At 37.4% G+C, this 22,392-nt stretch overlaps 1 protein-coding gene across 11 annotated transcripts in view; it reads left to right on the forward strand.

Moving 5' to 3' along the window:
• The window catches only part of LOC134219152 (high affinity cGMP-specific 3',5'-cyclic phosphodiesterase 9A), a 782,997-nt gene that overhangs the window by 384,937 nt on the left and 375,668 nt on the right, over positions 1-22,392 (forward strand). For all 11 annotated transcript variants that reach the window (XM_062697847.1, XM_062697854.1, XM_062697852.1 and 8 more), the window contains one exon: positions 2,269-2,324. The gene's annotated coding sequence lies outside the window, so the exon portion shown is untranslated. The remainder of the gene's footprint in view (positions 1-2,268; positions 2,325-22,392) is intronic.

Below are 22,392 nucleotides of genomic sequence, written 5' to 3' on the forward strand. Positions count from 1 at the left end.
TGTTTCTGCTCCAATAGAAAATATACGCATTATGTTTAAACTCTGCTGCAAAAGAGCAGTTATTTTTGAAATGCATGCATTTTCCAGGGATCATGAATTTAGGCACTTAAATCGCCAAAACTGGTACACATACCCTTGGCGACATGTAGACAAAAGACGTGCTTGTTTTTACAAAACTTATCTGATGGAAAGCGGCCATCCCAACACTACTTCACCCTACCAGTCTTGTAGACCGGACACAAGCGAAGCTCTTTTGCTGAATTGATCAAATTTGAATTGTTTTCCATTTTATCGATCTCGTGCACCTTGCTCGGATGCAAACACAACCCGACCAGAGCAGAAACTTCTATCTGGGTTAAACACATTCCGACATTTTAATCAATATTTCCCTCCACCTGAGTTCTATACGCTCTCTTCCCTTAGCATTTGCCATCACACACCGAGCCAACATCTCCAGCGACGGCGACGTTCTGAACAGCAGAGCAAACATGACCCCCTTCCTTTCGCCTTCCAGTTCAGAACAGGTGAAAATCGACGTCGTCGGTGGTTTGGTTCGGGGTTGAACCACCTTCCGCCGGTGCAGCTGCCTGTCGTGCATATGTGCGCTTTTCCGACACTACTGGTAGGTTGGGTACCACCGTTGTTGACCATCCGAATAATAACGGACCCAGTCCACGGGATTGCATTGCAAGCGTTGTTCCGGGAAGCACAAACGAGAGGAACAATAAAAACATTCCAACCGATCGATCGATTTGATATGCCCGTCGCCGCCGTCCTGTGCCCTCTGGCAGCTTTCAAGAGAGCAATTATTTGCGGGAGCTTGCCCAATTGGACCCTATCCACGGTTACGTACGTTGATGCACGATGTGAAACATTCCTCAATCAGTTTGGGCAAAATTGTTTTGTTACCATGAAATGATTTTTCGGTATAGTTAACGTTCGGTATAGGGCTGTGCTTTAGAACCTTGTGATCGGGCGAGATTATACCTGATTAGTCTGACGTATTCATAAAATGGAAATAATTTATATTTCATTTGTTCAAATTAAAAATGAACACGCTTGTGCATCATAGCTATAGCTTCATAGTACATGACTGATTGTTAATGATATCTCTAATTGTTTCATGCTCTGGCCTTGATTTTCTCTGTCAGTCTCTCAGATTGGAGCTTAAACGTGAACTGACTCCATGATGGCTAATTAATGCAAACCAACATCGCTAGCAGATAGATGTAGGCTTCCTTAATCGAAGATTTTTGTGTCGATAGTACAAACAGTTTTTTTCACCGCCAAACATTTTTTATTTCCATCGTTCAAAAAGTTTCTCATGATTTACATAGTGGAAATACGGCTTTGGCAGATTTTGTTCTATTATTGGCAGGGGGGTTTTTGCCGACCAAATTTTATGAAATTTGGCCACAATGTTCATTAATATGCAAAGAATGCGAAAGACCAAATTTGAGCATAGTCAGACATAAAAAAAACCCTGCCAATAATTAAACAAAACCTGCCAAAGCCGTCATTCCCCTAGTTATTTTCTCCTTAACTACAATTAAAGCATTTCAAGTTTGCTTCTCACTAAATTATAGTTTTCCAAATTCCGCATTAATTTGAAGAATTCTTAAACCATATGACGCTCAAAATAATTCATTTTATTCCTCCGCCCATAGTGCGATGTAGCTAGCAACTATCACTGAAATCAAAAACCCGGCCAGAGATAAGCTGGTAATATCTGCAATTTGACGTCCGGTGGATATGTGTATCTCGGTTTTGCGAATCATTCCTCGTCTCTACGCCTTCCTTTCATGTTTGGTTCTGTTTGCAGAAATGGAAAATGAAACTCCGAGAAAGACGAGGGCAAATGCTTCTTTTATTTTGTCTGTGCCAGAAGGCAGACTGCAAAACTTTTCAATCCAGGAATTTGGGGCTCGCCTCCCCATATTGAAGCGGCGAAACAATAGACCGAATCGAAAAGAAAAGGCACATTCTGTCGAATTTTTCTGTTCTGTCATGGTTGGTCAAACTAATTGAAATTTCTTCTGTTCAACTGTCTTGTTTTATTTTATTTTCTTGCCTTATGGAGAAGAACAGCTTATGATGAAGAAAGAAATCACCGGCTAATTAAATTAATTGTTCAGCGAATTTGTTTGCTTGGCGGAATTCCACGAATGACCTGTTGATTCCACTGAGCCGATGAAGAGCCATCGTTCGCTACTAGTGATTCGCGTATTTCCAATTGATGCTTATATATTTCTATCTCTTCGATTGCAGGATAAATCGTTCACCTGGAAACCAACCGACCGGGGAGAAGCCGTAAGATCTGCGAGGTAAGTCGAGCGAAATGAACGACTTTTCCGTGCTGGGTGGATAATGAGTTCTCGGTAAAGCATAATGCGTCTCCATTTGCAGAAAATGCGCCGTCTGGAATGGCACGTGTCCGAGCGATTTATTTTCATAGCTTGAATAGCACGAATAACTTGTGTATACTAAGATTCTCAGACACCGGGCATAAAATCAAAGGTCATTACGTGATACGCGAGCTAACGTTTGTTTTTCTTTATAACATTGGGCATGAACTCATATTAAATTGTCGGTTCAAAATAATCATCATATGAGGATTGTCTTTCTGCATAACGACTTTTCATTTCATCGTCCCTAACAAGCTTATACCTGTGAAAATAAAACATAATTTCATCGATATCAAACAGAATCCATGAATTCTGTTCAAATTTGGCGTGTCTCCGTCTCATTCTGCTCATGCCTCCCTTGTTCACAGTTTGAGTTCTGCATCGCTTTCGTACGGATCAAAGAGATCGTATTAATTTCCATATCATAGCTCTTCTTCCCGCAATCTGTCTCAAAATACTTTGTGGATATGGATTGGGGCTAAAAAAGATTGCAAATTGAATTGCTGGATTTGCAGGTATGAGCTCGACTGGCTCGATCGAATCGTAGTTCAAAGCAATTGTCAGCTACATTTATGTATACCACAGAAAATTTGATTTCTATGTAGGTAGGGTAAGCAAGAGCAAGATGGGTCACGGAGTAAAGTGCCGTTTTTGAGCAAGGTTTACATTTTATTGCAGGGATTATGCTGTAGCAAGAATAAAATGGAACGAGGAAGAATAATTTGGTTCTACTTCGTTGTCACTCGATTCGAGGATAAATTTTCATTTTACGTACGAATGACAAGTTAAAATATTTTTCAGTTATGTTTCTTATGCGAAACTCACTTCCTATAAAACCTCGTTGAACAGTGTAAAATTTAATCATTTTTGGTAATATAGTGAAAGAATAATATGTAATATGGGTGAATTTGATCGAAAGTTCCAAATTCTAACATGAACATGTAAATGGAATTCAATCATTTTGAGGTTATCTTCGGACATAATAGTGTTAATGTGTTTTTGTCTTCAAGAAAGCATTATACGGACGTCTTGTTTTTATAAGACATTTTTTGAATGAAAGGATTTTAGGCCGATACAATAATTAGAAAAAAATATGTCTCTCCCCAGTTGATTCATAAGTATGAGATTGCTAGTGTCGCTCCTGTTCGCGTGACCAACATCTAGTTTGCATCTACCTAGTAGCCAAAGTACTAGTGCTATAAATGTCAAACCGATGTTGTTGATCAAACGAAACATTCCCTAGCATGGTGCATCAGAATTCAGCTTATTGAAGTCAAATTCGATAACACATAAAAAATGACTACAGTGCCACTAGCGTTCTAGTACTTAAGCTTCTACTCTCTCCCCCCTCAGATTTTTCGCCCAAAAATAATATTTGGTGTAGGCAACCAAACAAAATTCCGATATATTGAGGATTTTCAAAACATTCTTAAACACATCCGATGAGTTTTTTTTTTGCTTTTCTTCAATATCTCTTTTTATCATTACCCTACCCCCCTTAATCTTTCGGAGACCAGTAGGACATATTTTTTGTTTAATGTTTGTAATGGCTTTATTTATGTGTTTTTGCCTTTCTCGTACAACAAAGTTGTACCGAAAGGCTATCATTTCACTCCGAATATGAACTTTTTATAGAAGTCTCGGAGACCCATAGTGTTATATACCAATCGACTCAGCTCGACGAGCTGAGCACATGTCTGTCTGTCCGTGTGTATGTATGTATGTATGTGTATGCACAAAAGCTAAGAAAAACATTAGACAACTTTTCATATAGTAATCTTTAACCGATTTTCTTACAACAAGTTGCATTCGACAGAGGGTTGATCACTATTGAATTTGGTAACGATCAACCGTTGCGTTTAGAAGTTATTAAGAAAATGGTTCATCGAACTATATTAGCTCCGTATAAGGTTTGTGTCTTGGCTAAATGCGAGAAAGGCAGTATCACTATTCGGTGAATTAAGTTGGGGTTTTTATTGTAAAATTAAGTTCAACTTAGCTAATTAAAAACTTTAAAATCTTTTTGAATCATAAAAATTTTGCCTGTAATATTGTAAGTAAAAGCAATATTAATTGTAGAATTCAAAGGTGACCCATTTTCCTGAAACTATGACAAAAATTCGAAAGACATAAGGTCGAAAGGACAAAAGGTCCAAGGACAAAAGGCCCAAAGACAAAAGGTCGAAAGGACAAAAGGTCGAAAGGACAAAAGGTCGAAAAGACAAAACTTCGAAAGGGACATAAGGTCGAAAAGAACAAAAGGTCGAAAAAGACAAAAGGTCGAATGGTACAAAAAGTCGAAAAGGACAAAACGTCTAAAGAGACAAAATTTCGATCAAGAACAAGTTGATAACAAGTTGGGTGTTTGTGCTATGCATTTAACTTCAAGCAGAAATAATAAAACACTCATCTAAAGTAGAAGAATGGGCCATTTTCAATGAAGGAGAAATTGCTATGAAACGATATTATGAATGTCTCGATAGTTTTATTAGTGATAAAGTAGATTGTTGATTTTGGTAATGAATAAAACTTGTATTGCGCGAGACAGAGTTGTCCTATACAGTTGGCAAATAAAATTGCCCTTTTATTTTCCACTATTTTTAATTAATAATAGATGGATATCAAGGTTCTCTAAATGTCACTTCGATCTGCCAAAATATGGCACGCCGCTGTCGAGCGCATTGATGTATTTAATGTGCGGCGTGCGCCATTTTGACAGATCGATTTGATATTTAAATACCCAAACATCCATCCATTATTCGTACGCACTGAATGAATTTCAATTAATTGTTGAAAATTGTGTAATTTTGATCTTATTTATCTTTTGTTTCTTTCGACCTTTTTCCCTTTTGGCCTTTTGTCCCCTTCGACCTTTTGTCCTTGCGACCTTTTGTCCCGTTCGACCTTTTGTCCCTTTGACCTTTTGTCTTTCGACTTTTTGTCTTTTCGACCTTATGTCTTTCAACCTTTTCTCCCTAGCCCCATTTGAATCTGTGTCAAAAGGTCGAAGGACAAAAGGTCGAAAGGATAAAAGTTAGGTGTGCTCCTGCACGGGTGGTGATAACTTGAACAGATTCACAACACATCGGACAGCATGTCCGTCTGGATTTGACTTGAGTAAGAAATGAACGTCGTTTCTTTATTGTATCTTTCTTAAATACTAGTTTACAATTGTCTTCTTGCGTTCAGGTACGTGACCCAAACACGTGAGTAGGTAAAATAATAATATAACGGTGTGGTGTCTGACATTGGAAGTGTGCTTAAGGTTAAGGCGTTTATTGTTGATGTTTATAATGTGATGTTTTGGGCAAAACCCGTTAGTGGGTTTGTTTTAGGTAAAACCGTAAAGAGTACTAAAGAGTACTTTTCGTAGACAAATGACAATGACAAGATAATGGTAGCTAATTAGGTATTCGATAATTTATGCTAATGGGTTTATCCTTATTGCTGATTGTTGGATTTTCCTGACATGATATGCTAGTATGCTACACCTCCCCCCTTTAGGAGAATGGTGTAACCATTCGAAAAGAATAAAAAAATATATATAATTTCAATATGAAGTGATGTACGCTCCTAACTTTTTACGCTTTAATCAATCTATTTTTGTGAACTTTGGACTGTTTATTTGTGACCGTATGTTTGATTATACAATTTGGTTCTTCTGATTTAATTATTACGTATGGGCCGATGTAAAAGGGTCTAATTTCTTCCTATTTTCGTTTGTGATATAAACTTTATCTCCTACGCTTAATAAAATAGGGTTTGTATTTGTATTTGCTGCAATTTGTCGGTTTTGTTTACTCTGAATCAAGCTATCTCTAGCTATTTGGTTGGAGTTTTGGAGTCTAAATTTTAGTTCGGCATCATACTGATCAAGATTATAAATTGGTTCAATTGTTGAGTTTAAATTTTTAGAATCTTGCGGTAGCCTAGCTTTCTTGCCGAATACTAACTCATAAGGAGTGTAGCCATGTTCGGTGTGTGGTGTAGTATTGAATGTGAATTCATAAAATTTTACCCAATCATCCCAATCTGTTTGATGAGCATTGGTGAAACATCTCAGATATTCGTTTAAACATCTGTGATTTCTCTCCAGTGCTCCAATTGACTGTGGGTGGTATGCTGTCGAAAAATTTTGTTTTATTTCCAATAGTTTACAAATTCGTTCCATAACCTCATTATTATACTCTGATCCTTGGTCAGTTCTAATTTCCAAGAATGATCCATAGATCAGGATAAAATTGTATACTAGTGCTCTGGCTAATATTGCAGCTTCCTTTGTAGGTACTGGTACAAGTACCACATATTTAGTTAAATTACATTGTATTGTCAAAATATACCTGTTCCCTTTATCAGTTCTTGTCAGTGGACCTGCAGTGTCTACTGAAAGGACTTCAAATGGTCTAGAAGGAGTCGTAGTGACTACTTCTGGCTGCTTAGTATGTCTGGTTACTTTATTCACCTTACATTTTTCACAATTTCTGACAAAGTTTGATATTAAATTTTTCATGTTTTGAACTTATATATTTCTCTCAATTTTAAATATAGCCGATGTTGGCCTATATGACCTCCCGTAGGTGTCATGTGATAATGTGTTAGTATTTCATTGATATCCTCTTCATTTTCTATAAACGTCTGGGGTTTATAAAGTATTATCTCGTACGTGGAAATGGCATTGTTTGCGATTTCCTTGAGTGTATGGAGCGAGATAAAATTAAATATTTCGTTTTCCGTTGAGAGTGCTAGCTTATCTCTCTTGTAATGCTTCATATATTTCGATATTTCTAGAAGAGCAAACTCTAAAGCTTGACTTCCATTTTCGCGCGTGAATGTTACGTTAACTGTTCCTAGCATCTTTCTATAATTATGATTAAAAATGGACATCCTTAACCGATTGTTGTGCACGCTACCATCGAGTTTAAGGAGTTTATTGGTCTGAGAAGGGTTCTCAGTTTGCCAAGCTGTGAGGTGATCAGTCTCACTGCTAGCTTCCTGTGAATCCGTGGGTATTTTTAATGTTTCTTTCTTCTTTGTCATGGCTCTTGTGGTTAACACAAGAACACTTAGACTTTTAAGTTGTTCTGAAGTAGTAGGAATTACAATACGTGAGAGCGCGTCCGCACAAACGTTTGCTTTTCCCGCTACGAACTCGATATCGAAATTAAAATCTTCTAAATCAACTCTCATCCTAGTGAGTTTTGACGTAGGATTTTTCATATTGAATAGGTATACCAGAGGCCTATGGTCTGTTCTAACCAAGAACCTTCTTCCGTACAAATATGGTGTGAAATAGTTAACTGCCCAATGGATTGCTGTTAACTCTTTTTCGATTATTGGTTTATTACGTTCACTGGGTGTGAAACTTTTGCTTGCAAAAGCAACTGGGAAATCTCCATCTTCGTACATTTGGGAGAGTACTGCACCACATGCTATATCTGACGCGTCTGTAGTGACAATAAATTTCTTTGAAAAATCTGGGTAGCGTAAAATTTGGGGTGACATTAGATATTGTTTGAGTTTCTGGAAACCTTCTTCATGGGCCTTGGTCCATTGAAATGTTGAACCTTTCTTTTGTAATTCGTTTAATGGTTTGGCAATGTGCGCGAAGTTTGGCACAAACTTCCTGTAGTAATTGCAGAACGCTACAAATCTGCGTGCCTCTTCAGCATTCGTGGGTCTAGGAAAATTTTTCAATACATCGAATTTGGAGTCATCTGGAAGTATTCCTTTATCGGTAATTTTATGACCGAGATAGGTAACCTCAGTCCGAAAAAATTTACATTTGCTGGCATTAAGTTTTAAATTGTAATGCCTTAAACGCTCAAATGTTTTTCGTAAGTTATCAAGGTGATGATCAGCAGAACATCCTGTAACTACAATATCATCAATGTAGATGAACGCACATTCTGGAGTAAGTCCAGCCATTGCTATGTTCATCATTCTCTGAAAACTGTTGGGACTGATATTTAAACCAAAAGGTAATCGTTTAAACTGGAAATGACCCGAGGAAGTAGAGAATGCGGTGTACTTCCTGGATTCTTGGTCTAGTGGGATTTGATGGAATCCTGACATAAGATCAAGAGTACTGAAGTACTTTGCTCTTCCCAATTGGTCCAAAATTGTGTCTATGCGTGGTAGTGGAAATTTATCTGCTAATACCTTTTTGTTTAATTGCCTGAAGTCCACTACAAGTCTCCATTTTTTGAACTATCATCAGACTTTTTCGGTACTAGGAGAATTGGGGAATTGTAAGAAGACACTGAAGGTTCAATAATGTCTTCATCCAGAAGTTTTTTCACCTGACTTTGAATTTCTTCTTGTTGCGAATGTATGGATTTATAATTTGGTATGTACACGGGTGAAGTATCCTGTAATGGGATATGCTGTGAATAAAAATTGTTGGTCGTCAACTTTTCTCCAGGTAAGCAAAATACATCAGAGAATTCATTAATTAAGTTTTTAAGTTTTGGTTTTACGCTGGGTAAGACTTGGTCCATGTTAATTTCTGAAAAGATTTTACTCAATCGTGTGTCCCGGTCCTTCTGAGGAACATTGCTCCCGTTTTTAGGTTTAATGTAATCATCTAACAAGTCGATTTTTGGTTCAAAGTGTGTAATAGCCACTTGTTTGAAGGTGGTATTTACAATTTTTACATATGGAGCACTTTGTGAAACAATAGTGTTTGCACAGAACACTCCAGGGAGGATTTCCTGTGATAATACTACTGATTCAGCTGTAACATTAAGATTTGGAAATTTTCTGACCACTTCGCATCTCGCTGGAATGATGATGCTGTTGTTAAATTTATCTTCGATTGGTACTGATACCAAACAATTATTGAAACTAAAGTTGAGCAACCAGTTCTCGTAGTCTAGGGTGCATCTATATTTAACGAAAAAATCCCGACCTAATATACCGTCGGTTAATATCGGAAAGTCGTTCCCGACTATCTGAAGTGTATGTTCTAACGTTAAACCATTAGCGAAGGTTATACAGGTTTGAGCCTCGCCCACTGTATTGGTAAAACCTTCTGTAATGCCTGTCACTTTAAATATTTTGCAAAAATCAAATGGTTGCGTGGGGCTTAATTTTCTTTGTTTAATGATGGAAATTTCTGCCCTGAGTCTACTATAAATGTACATTTGGACGATTGGACATACAGTGTCACAAAATTGGCTGCACTGGTGTTGATTGTGTATACTAATTTTGTGGGGTCATGAACTGACCCGGGTGCCCTAAAAAAGCGTTATTTTGCATCGAGCCACCTGGTTGCATAACCGGGCCTCCCGGTGGCATCGTCAACATTCCTTGTTGTTGGTTTCCTACCACTGCCATCGGAGTATTGAATGGCATTGGCACTTGCATTGCTTGCTCCTGCGCGCTCGCTGTGAAAATGTTTCTCGTATTGAAATTTGATCTTCCGCGCTGGAAACGGTTATTATTATACCCGTAATACCGTCGTTGTGGCGGTTGATTGAATTGTGATTGATTAAATTGTGAGCGGTGTTGTTGCGGCCGACCGCCTCTGAAACGGTTGTTCGAATAATTTCTAGGGTAGTAATTTGAATCTCTATTGCTGGAACTTTGGTTTCTGTAGTTTCCGCGGTAGTTCCTAGAGTGTTGTCCTTGATTACTATGTGTATTGGCATCGCGTGTGTTGAACGAGAGTACCTGAGCATGTTGGTTGTTATTGTTTGAATTTTCCAACATTTTTGTGTCGCATCTTTTATGTCATTGAAAGTCCCTGCTTTCAATATAATTTTATTCTCCTGGGAGTTGGTACCATTAATTAGGGTTTCAACGCCCGTTTTGTTGCCATGCTGTTTGCTAATTGCACGGGAATACCCTGCTCGATGTAGACCGCCTTCAGTTTGTTTGTAAGCGTGTCTACTTCGTCGCAAAAATTTTCTACAGATCCTTTCTGCTTAACCGCTCTCAGTTTTGCCACCACATTGTCTGGTGTGATTTTGCTAGCGCATCGTTGTTTGACGTTTTGCGCTAGTTCGTCAATTGTGTTGAGGTTTTCTGGTAATCCCAGCCTGGCTTTGCCAGTAAGACGTGTTTTCAAGAATTTTATGGCCCTGGGTACCATATTGTTTGCTGTTATCTCCTCTAACAAGCTAGTGGCATCCAAAATGCGTCCAGCCCTCGGCAGAGCTGTCGTACGGCTGCACGAGTGCTGTAGCAGTTTTGATGTCAAAAGTTTCGTTAGGTGTCTCGGAAGGCATGATTGAAATGGTGGTAGGGTTCTGCTTGCTAATTGGGGTTGGATTAGACGTGATGGAAACGGTGGGGAATTTTCCCACGTTCTGAAGTTTCCACTTAACCTTTTACAAAAAATTATCGAGTTTGCTACAGACTTTAGAGTAGGTTTGGACGGAGTGGAAATTTGCGTATTTTTCAAAATTTGTGTATTTTCTAAGATTTTAGTACATTCCATGTATCGAGCCTTTAACGCTTGGTAAATTTTCACTTCGTCGTTCCACTGTGTATCCGAAAGACAACGCCTGTTTTTGTTTAAGACCGATTTATATTCATTTAAAAAATCTTTGAGTATTTCGCCCTTTTCTAGTATTCCCTGTAGAGACCGAGGACGTTTTATATTCTTCAACAAATTTGTATGTTCCCTTCTAACGTACTCATCGATCGTTCTCAGTCTATTCATTTAGTTTCAAATAAAAGGATTTTACATTTATAACAAATTTTTAATTGTCGTTGAAAGAATTTTAGTATTGTTTTTCCACATCACACTAGTCCATCATTGCTTATCATATGAATTATAAATATATTCTAGCACTTTTTTTTTTTCATACCTGTATGTTTTTTCACTACTTCGTATAACGGTATTACTGCTACCACGGTTGCTGGCACCGGCAGTCTTCAGGGTGGTCAGGTTTGACCGTTCGCCCCTGACAATGTGTGATGTCTCCGCACTCGTTGTAGCGTCTCGTAGGGTGGTCTGGCTTCGACCGTTCGCCCCTTGTTGTGATGATTGGATGTTGCTAACTACGGCTGATTTATTGCATTTCACTATCCTTCACCGCGCTGGCTTGTGCTGTCGCTATGATTATTTTGATCAGTTTTGCTTGTTCACTTTTCTTCTTTTGTTGTTTGTGTTTGTATAGCGCAATGATGATTGTAAGCACTATCACCGCTATCGCTAACGTGGCGATTATTGCTAAGTACATAACGTTTTCATTGATGTTAAATTGTTCCATTGGCACTTGTAAGTATTCCTCACTTTCGGTAGTTTCCACTAAATGAGTGGACGTACTGCCCTCTGTTGTCGTCGTCACTATTATGGGCCAACAGCCCCTTACGCCGCACGCGAGTTTTATCATTAGTTCGTTTTTCTGCGTGTGCACTTTTGTTCTCACTGTGTGCGTATGTTATTTAATTGGATCTCCGCCTGGGCGGCTTGTCGGATTTTCGCACTTGTGAACTTATTGTGGGCGCGTATACACATGTAAGCGACCAGTACGCCTAGCATAATAACAAACGTGCCCGCTATCACTCGCACTTCGATGGTGTTCTCATTATGGTTGATTATCGTGTCACCGAACCACATTTTCAGGCTTTGATTTCACTAATTTTCCGCTGATAACTATAGGTTGCCGATTATAAGTCCGGATCGCACTGAGCTACTTAGACACTTTGTACAAACAGCAAAGGCTAGATCGCCGATTAGAGTCACGGTTCGCCATTAGGTGTGCTCCTGCACGGGTGGTGATAACTTGAACAGATTCACGACACATCGGACAGCATGTCCGTCTGGATTTGACTTGAGTAAGAAATGAACGTCGTTTCTTTATTGTATCTTTCTTAAATACTAGTTTACAATTGTCTTCTTGCGTTCAGGTACGTGACCCAAACACGTGAGTAGGTAAAATAATAATATAACGGTGTGGTGTCTGACATTGGAAGTGTGCTTAAGGTTAAGGCGTTTATTGTTGATGTTTATAATGTGATGTTTTGGGCAAAACCCGTTAGTGGGTTTGTTTTAGGTAAAACCGTAAAGAGTACTAAGAGTACTTTTCGTAGACAAATGACAATGACAAGATAATGGTAGCTAATTAGGTATTCGATAATTTATGCTAATGGGTTTATCCTTATTGCTGATTGTTGGATTTTCCTGACATGATATGCTAGTATGCTACAAAAGGTCGAATGGTCAAAAGATCGAAGGACAAAAGGTCGAAAGAACAAAAAGACAAGAAATGAGATGGGAGTTTTGAGTGGTGACAAGTGATATGCAAGATGGATGTAATGAGCATAGATAAATGAGAAGTGAGAAGCGAAAAGTGAAAATTGACAAGTGAGAAGTGGAAAGAAAGAATTATCATTATTTATCAGACTAAGGCCGGAGTGGCCTGTGCTGCACATAAAAGTCTTCTCCATTCCGCTCGGTCCATGCATTTCGCCAACCACGCAGTCTGCGGAGGGTCCGCAAATCGTCCTCCACCTGATCGATCCACCTTGCCCGCTGTGCACCTCGCCTTCTTGTTCTCGTCGGATCGTTGTCGAGAACCATTTTCATCAGATTACTGTCCGACATTCTGGCTACGTGCCCGGCCCACCGCAGTTGTCCGATTTTCGCGGTGTGAACGATGGATGGTTTCCCCAACAGCTGATGAAACTCGTGGTTCATTCGCCTCCTCCACGTACCGTCGGCCATCTGCACCCCATCATAGATGGTACGCAACACTTTCCTTTCGAAAACTCCCTGTGCCCGTTGGTCCTCAACGAGCATCGTCCAGGTCTCGTGTCCGTAGAGAACTACCGGTCTTATAAGCCTTTTGTAGATTGGCAGTTTGCTACGGCGGCGAACTCTATTCGATCGGAGCGTCTTGCGGAGTCCAAAGTACGTACGATTTCCAGCCACTATGCGTCTCCGAATTTCTTTGCTGGTATCGTTATCGGCGGCCCAAGTACACGAATTCTTCATCCACCTCGATCGTCGCCTTGATCAACCGTGGAAAGAAAGAAATAAGAAGTAAAAAGTGACAAGTGAAAAATGTGATGTGAGAAGTGAGGAACGGAGAAGTAAGAAGTTAGATGTCAATAAGAAGTGAAAAAGAAGAAAAAGAAAGGAAGAAACATATATAGTAAAAAAGTTGAAAGAAGGAAGAAAAAGTACAGAAGAGGAAAAAAAGAACGAAGAACGAAAGAAGAAGGAAGATTGAAGAAGGAAAAAAGGAAGAAGGAAAAAAAAGGAAAATTAAAGAATGAAGAAAGAAGGAAGGAAGAAGAAAGAAGAAGAAGGAGAGAATACACAATGAAGCAAAAAAAAAGAAAGAAGGAGGAAGCAAGTAGCAGGAAAAGAGAAGACGGATGGAAGAAATGAGGAACAAAGGAGAGAGAACTAAAGAAGAAAAAAGGAAGAAAGAAGAAATAAAGAAAAATGGAAGAAATAAGGTATTTGAGATAAATAAGGAAGAAAGAAGAAAGAAAAAGGAAGAAAAAAGGGTGAAAGAAGGAAAAAAGGAAGAGAGACAAAAGAAGGATGAAAGAAGAAAAAAAGGAAGAAAGGAAAAAGAAAGCAGGAAGAAAAACAGGAAACAAGAAGGAAGAAGAAAGAAAGAATGGAGAAAGAAGGTAGAAAGAGAGAAGGAAGAGAGAAGAAAGAAGGAAGAAAGGAGGAAAAAAGAAGATAGAAAGTAGGAAGAAAGAAGGAAAAAAGAAGGAAAAAAGAAGGAAGAAAGAAGGAAAAAAGGAGGAAGATAGAAGGTGGAAAGAAGGAATAAAGACGGAAGAAAGAAATAACAAAAACGGAAGAAATAAAGAAGGAAGAACGAAGACATACAGAAGAAAGAAAGAAGGAAGAAAAAAGAAAGAAGAAAAACGAAGAAAGGAAGAAAAAAGGAAAATAGGAAAAGAGAAGCAAAAAAGACAGAGTAAAGAAGGAAAAAAAAGGAAAAAAAGAAGGAAGGAAAAAGGGGAAAAAGAGAAAGAATAAAGGGAGAAGAAATAAGGAAGAAAGGAGGAAAAGAGAAGAAAAAATGAAAGAAGAAAGCAATTAGGAAGAAAGAAGGAAAAAAGAAAGAAGAAATAAGAAATAAGGAAGGAAAAAAGTGGAAAAAAGGAAGTAAGATGAAGGAAAGAAGACAAAGGGAAAAAAGAAGCTAGAAATAAAGAAGATGAAATGTGAAAAGAAGAAGGTTTTCTCAAAATTTGAAACTTTTCATGAAAAACTATTTGGTACCGGTTATGTAGGAAGGTGTACGCTACTACGCTTACCAAATATTTTTTTGATGAAGGTACTAAATTTTGGGAAATCGAGCCTTAGATGCCTTTCGCCATACTGATTTCAAAAAGTTAACTCCTAGTTTGCCGCTGTAAACATGCTCAAAGTAGGCGATTCATTGATTTACTTCTCGACCGCACCAATCCCGACGGCGTATGCAAACTGTGGAGGATTGTGTTTTGGACGACCGATCCGACGTATAGTATTCTGTACTTACTTGCCCTTACTTGACCAGAGCAAAGCGCATGATCCACCGAATATCAAATAGATATTTTATTCCGTCCCTGACGAATAGCACACGCACTGTCCTTACTTTCCTGATGACTACTCTCTCTTCAAGAGGTGTTTTTCAATCGAAAGACCAGAAAAATCATCCATAGAGGCATCTTCTTCGTACCGATCTTCGGGTGTGATTATTGTCTCAGTTTCAACGTTCACATAAGGAATGATTAGACGCAAGAGGTAACCAACCCTAAACTTTGCGATAGTATTACTCATTGTCTAGCTGTAGTATGGCGTGGAATTTCTAGTGTCCACGATCTTTCTCAAACAAAGATACGGTTGCTAGTTTGTTATTTTTTGCGTTTGTCAGTTAGTTGTTGAAACGCAGTGCTCCCAAGTTTTAGGAAACACGTGATTTCTACCTTCTACTCTACAGAATCTAGAAAACTGCATTTTATATTTATAATGCCAAAACACTGGATCCCCAAAGATTGTTCAAAAAGTGTTAGTTGTTCAGTGAATTTTCAAGAAATTAACGGAGACAGAAATAATGTGTTTCCTTAAACGGGGTAGAGCGTATTGCCTGGGTGGCGTTGTCCCAAGTAACATTTTGCGTTTTATCATACCTACTCTATTAGCAGTTTTAGAGAGCAAAATTTCAAGACTAGCAATAAAACTAAAATCTACATGACAACGTCTTGATGACCGCTACAAGATTATGTTAGGGGAACTGGGGGTAGGACGCCCACGTTAAGGAAAATGCCATTTTTATCAATGAAAACCACCATTTCAGCCAGTTTTCATCAGCGCATACTGAAGAACAGCATATCTGCGACTGACTACCGATAACAGATATCTAATTGTCCATTTTATTGCACAGAAATTTGATTTTAGCACCCGAAAAAAATGATTTTGAAACCATGCGGGGTGAGATGCGCCAGTGCAGTGGATGGGTTAAAACGCGCATGTGCTTATCGTACTGATTTTCATTTTAATTGCCTACATTAAGGCAATTAACCGAATGTTTCAGCTGTTTCGGTCATACGAAATGAGCATGGGCGTAATGCCCCACACCGACCTCAGAAGTTTGAAGGCCCATAAAATCGTTTTAAAACCATTTTTGGCGACGATTTCGTGTGGAACATAAAGAACACGAGTAAGCAGCATGGCTCATGGCTCAATTATTAATTTATCAATGTATAACAGCGACATAAAGACTAAATTCCACCGAGCTAGAATTGCATCAAATTGCGTGTTTTGTTTTTTCGAGTTTTTCATGTATAACTAGAGAAAAATCATGAAATATATGTATCCAATGGCAATATTTTTCATTGCTTTATCGTATAGACTATTGAAAATAATCAAAATGGGGATATTTAACCTTATTCAGGGGTGGCGCGTTTTAACCCCTATGGGCGTGCTACCCCCACTTCCCCTATGAGCAAGTGGACCATTCGTCAGATCGTCTTCAAAGCAAGTTTAAGGTTATTCATAAGAGTTCCATAAAACCGCTGTCAAAAAAGGGAATTTCTTTTCCGTGGAGCTTTTTGTTATTGTATTGTAGAAAAAGGATAATCGTAGATATGGAAGAATGAAATTAAAACGGACACGGATGCAAAATAATGTTCAATTATTGGAAATTAGATCCGCAGAATTCGTTCGCGTGCTTGCAAATTTTTCTGCGCGATCGAATTTCAAGACAATCAGTTTGTTCAAGTACGCCGTCGTAATACTGTGATTTACGGCCAATTAATTAGTAATCATAAATCATTATGCTGCCTTTTTTTCTGATGGCATTCCGATTTTCAAGGAAACATTTCTTTTGCTTTAAAATTTGAAAATCATCTTGAAATGCAGCGATTTTTACTATTGACAATGGATTTTGCAAAAGATTTACGCCGATATCAAATATTTTTTTCTACCAGCATGGCTGCTACAACACTGCAGGCAATTTTGACGGCCAAAATAATATTTTGCATACTTTTTAAATACAATAAATATTTTGCTGAAAGTTGCAGCAATCGGTTCCTTACGTTCAGTTCTTCTTCATGATGGTTCTATATTCAACTGGAACTTGGCTTGCTTTTCAACTTTGTGGTCAATTAGCATTTCCACAGTTATGCAAATTTCATATTATTGAAAGCTTTTCTATATCGAATCGTGGTCATTGCACCATTCGTTGTGTATTCGCATTTATACCATTTTAATTTACCGGAAGTAAAAGGATATAGTTTGCTTGATTTTTATTATCTGTTTCATTTTCAGAAGTGGAATTTGACCAATAAACAACAAAATCTTAAATATGCGAATGTCCAGTTGGGAAAATTTATGTGTTTATTATTTTCTTTGTTTAAAATATTTGGGGAACATGGAAAACATCTGTGTATAGCCATTCGATTGACCATAGTTCACGAAGTTCAACATAAACATTGTGTTCTTGTACAATACCTACCATTATAAACCTAATTACACCTACTAAGTTTTATTTAGGTTATGCGTAAGACAAGTCTTTGACCAATATATTCGGCTTTATGACAGTTTCAGTTCAAAATCGGTTTTATTAGAGTCCTCACGATAATAATTGAACCGTTTGTTTGAGAAACTGCATATGTAACATTTCTGGCCAAAATGAGATTTTTATGTATTCTGAATCCTCGTTCAAAAATACGTTTTCTGGCAAAAAAAAAACGAAAAAAAAATTTTTGTTCTGGAATGCATGAAAAATTTTTCGTTTGTTTGAGAAACTACATATGTCCACGTACTTTGAAATGCAATTGTGGAGTACTGCTTACATTTTTTGCACTGAAAGTGCCCCAGGGTGTTGAGTTTTGCCAAAAACTATTGATCTGTATCGAAGAAATCGAAAAATTCGGTGCAAATTTGTTCAAAAACAGTTTTTGTTGTTTTCTCGAAATAATGTAAAATGGACTTATGCAGTTTCTCAACCAAATGATTCAATTAGGCCCCTAATAAACTCATAAAGCATTTGACATTTGTGGTTTTATTGAATGTTTTATAACGATTTTGAAGATAGCTACAAGTCTTCCAATAAAGCTAATCTCGCGGCAAAGCCGCGATAAAGCCGTTAAAAAGCTTAAATAAATCCATGAAGCATTGAAATTGTTACTTGAGGTGTTTTGTGCTTCAAAACCTGTGCTCTTTGATTAATTTAACATAGCTACCACGTTGTTTTTCGCTAGTATTTGTTAGTACAGTCGACTCTCTATATCTCGATGTTATACACCTCCAGATCTCTCCCTAAGTTGATGATTTGCTCGGTCCCTTCAATCTACATACATTTTTACCTTGTACATCTCGATAGCCTCCCTATCTCGATGTATGTCTCTCCCTATGTCGATATATTCAAATCTCCAGGCTACTAGACAATAACAAGCATATCAAAAACAAGAAAAGACATCTGTTTTGTTGTTGTTTTTCATAGCAACGAGCTTTTTTATCTTGATGGTCCCTTCAATATCGAAATGTGGAGAGGCAACTGTATTTCTGGATGCTATCGAAAGTTTAGAGTTGGTTGCCCCTTCATTAGACGCTTCAAGATTTCATCCGCTTGCTTAACCAAAGTAGGTAGTTTTCGATGTCTTGATTCTTGAAGAAAATGTCAAAATCGTTTCTAATCATTTGCTTTACGGCAGGTTTATTCAAAAAAGCAAAAAAAAATCTATGTTCTGATCACTCAACTTGGATTTGTTTCTTGAGAGCATCAAGTTTCTGGACTTGATTTGATAATTGCTCAAAACCACCTACCGTCAAAACATGGTCATCACTGACAATGAATTTGAATTGAAGCTTCAAATCGATCACAGTTTTTCAGAATGGGCCCCTTCAACTCATAAAAACGTTTGTGCAGTTTTACCCCAGTTTACCCAACACAATGATCATTGTTTTGAAGAAAAAAATGTTATTGGCAATTTGACAAAGTGCAAAAGTTCATTCAGGCATATTCAATTGGGGAACGTGCGTGTTTAAAATTTTGTAGCTCTGAATCGGTATGAACGGTTTTTCCGCTTGAATCAAGATGCGTTCCAAAGTGGTCATTAGGCAGCACGACACCAGATAATTGTCGCGAAAGTGGAGCCATTCCTCGTTCAACTGGATTGAAGGCGTTTCTGGCTGGTGCATTAGTGCGAATGAAGAGACAGTCGAGTTTTCTGGTTAAAAAAATATGGGTTTGCGATTTCAATGTTCATTTGAAACCGCGGGTTTTCGTCCGGTCCTCCGTCAACTGATATAATGAGGACTGGTTTAGAATCACCAGTTCAAGTTTACAAAAACGCTCCAAAACTTTCAAATTCATATACATGGTTAAAATCTCTGGCGTGGCTATATGCGGTAGATTTGTTATGCTACGTAAGTAGCTCCTGAATATGTTACATCACATCAATCGCCGAATGTGTTATTTTTTATAGCGATTCTGGCATAGACAGATCGAATCAACTTGTGCCTATCTGCTACAGCCCAATCGTGATCAGGAAGCTTCATGAGCGCTGTGGAGCAAAATCGGTTTTTTGAACCACCCTAGTTGTTCATAGCTCGTTTCACGCTTAAAATCAATAACACAGAGATGTGTTTGCTTCACACAAAACGGACCTAATGCAGATCATCAACTAGATGAGCAACACCCGACTAGAAGGTCATATCAAAATTATATCATACTATGTTATTATGTTATACTAAATTTTTATAACAAAATTTGTTAGAAACATGGTGCAGGATGTTGTTAAAATAACTAAATTTATATCAAAAACTGCACTACTGGAAACAAAAAACTATAAAATTTTGTTAAAATTTTATCATAAAAATAACACATTCTGTTAGAAATTTATAACATAATCAGATACAAAATATATTGTTTCTGTGCAGTTGGAATTTTTACAGGTCGTGATAGGTCTCCAGATTGTGATCAAGAATCATATTTTTTTGTTTTTTTCTGAACAAGAGTTTTTTTTCGAGAACATGAAATTAACAACACTACAAATAAGGCAACCTTCTCAAATTATATCAGCGTTGTGATACCTACACTACTAGAAATCCACACATATTTATTGGCAAAAATCCATAGATTAACTTATGATGCACACATAACCATTCTCCACGCGACCTACTAATAAAATATATATCCAGATAAACTTTATGTGTGGTCTCGAATTAGCAATTATTTAATTTATGTGTGGTTCTATATCGATTATATTAGGGTGGAGCTATTGCAAAAATTTATAACGGTGACACATATATCTTATATAGATATTTTTGGCAGTGTATGGCTGGGAGACTTTGCTACATCTATTTTAATTGCCTACTGTTGGGCAATTCGGTGTTAAGCATTTTTCAAATCATATTATGATATAATCCTGTTACAACATTTGAAAGATAATGGCTACTGAGAACAAAATTGTATCAAAATAAGTTATAAATATCACAATATGTTAAAATTGTGTTAAATTTTTGTTATGCTCTTCTAGTCGGGCAGTTACACAGGCACAAAAATGCCTCGTACGGTCGTGATAACGGTCCTTTTCAACATGTAAACGTTTGTACAGATTCCTTGTTTCATGAGCAACCAAATACTGTTGAAAATATTGAAATCCAAGCTTCAATAAAACCACACGAGCTATTTTTGTAGCTTTGTAACTGTCACTCATCTGCTGTTCTGCATTTGGTCCGTTTTGTGTGAAGCAAACATATCTCTGTGTTATTGATTTTAGACTTTTTGTTCTTCAACAGTTTCAGTTCTCTTTTCTGTGCAACTGTTATAATTGAATTCCGTTCAATAACAGACAGTTGATTTCCGCATTTTCTGCTCTCAATTCCTTTCAAGTTCGTCTTGTTTTGGGCAAGCGTATTTACCATCTGTAGTCTCCTTGGTAACTTCTGAAAGACTTTTTTCGCAAGCTGTCATAATTAAGAATTGATTCGGGAGGCTTACCTCATGATAAACTTCTTTTAAAAAGCTCTAAACGCGGGGGACTGGTTCTGATGATGCATTTCAACTTGTTTTACACAGCTATGTGAAAAAATATGATCCCCAACACAAAGTGAACCAAACCAACCAACACAACATTTTGCACTTGTATACAATTTTGATAAATTTGTTTTCGTGGCTTGTAATAATTCGAAACAGTTCTTGTCTCTCTTTCATCGTTAATCGCTCTCTAATGAGAGCGCTTTATGAAACCCTGCCAGGCTGCTTACAATATAGGGGCTTTTTAATTGAAGATACTGCAATTCAAATTGAGGAAGATTCGATTGAATATTCAGTCGATTCTTCCGTGAAAGTTGAAACGAACTTCCCTTTGGAATTTGAAGAATTTCCCAAGGAAATTCAAACAAGTTTTTTTAAAGGAAATTGAAACTATTTTCTTTTGTAAATTTAAACAAATTTTCTTTATTTTGAATAAATTTCCGTTGGAAATTGAAATGAATTTCTTTTGGAAATTCGAAAAAAATGCTGGGAGATTCAACTAATTTTCTATTGAAATTGGAACGCATTACCCTTGGAAATACGAACGATGTTTTTCTGGTAATGCATTCGATTGAATTTAACGAGAAAACTCAAACTAGTCTACTGTGGAAACTCGAGCGACTTTCCTGTGAAGATTCGAACGAATTTCACTGCGAAATTTGAACAATTATCCAAGGAATTTCAAATGAACTTCCAAAGAAAATCTAGTTTTGGAAATTCGAACGATTTTTTCCCTGGAAATTAAAAAAAAAAATCCATTGGAAACCTTATTTTGGAAATTCTATGAATTCCAAGGGGAGATATCAACAAACTTCTCGTGGAAGTTTGAACGTATTTCCCGTAGAAATTCAAAAGTTTTTTCCGTAAAAATTCAAACAAGTTTTCGTTTCGAATTTGAAAAAAAAGTTATTAAGATTTGCATATTTATTTCTTTGGAATTGATTTGAAATTCGCAATTCTTACGAATATCTTGTTGAAATTCGAAAGCATATTCAATAATAATTTGAGCGAATTTCCCGTGGAAAATCAAACGTGTTAGCCGTGGAAATCATAAAGAATTTGATGTTAAGATTCGAATGAGTTATACATGGACATTGGAATGGTTTTTTCTTGGAATCAGTGTTGGGAAGAACTCAAATTCTCAAATATCCCGCGTGAGTCAATTTTTCGGAGAATTAGCGAACAATGCGATTCTGCCCAAATAACTCAAGCGCGATGCTCTGCCTGCAAATGTTTTCTCAAATATTACGTGAAAAGCTTGAATTCAGTTCAATTAGTAAGATTTAATATCATCCCAACATAATTTATTCTCAGCGATAACTATTTCGGAAACCATTGCGATTATAATACGGAGCGGAACCACCAGAAGATCTATAGTAAAATTGGTTCAATTTATTCCCATCCGTCCATAAATTGGAGGTTTCCTTAGCGACTCAATTATTGCAAAGAAAAGCCACCTTCCACCGTAACAACATTTGTAGACGACCTTCTTCCATTAGCAACGGTGAGAAAATAATAAAACTCCCATCCTTTTTACTCTA

Source organism: Armigeres subalbatus, chromosome 3, assembly GCF_024139115.2.
Source record: "Armigeres subalbatus isolate Guangzhou_Male chromosome 3, GZ_Asu_2, whole genome shotgun sequence".
Classification (NCBI taxonomy): Eukaryota; Metazoa; Arthropoda; class Insecta; order Diptera; family Culicidae; genus Armigeres; species Armigeres subalbatus.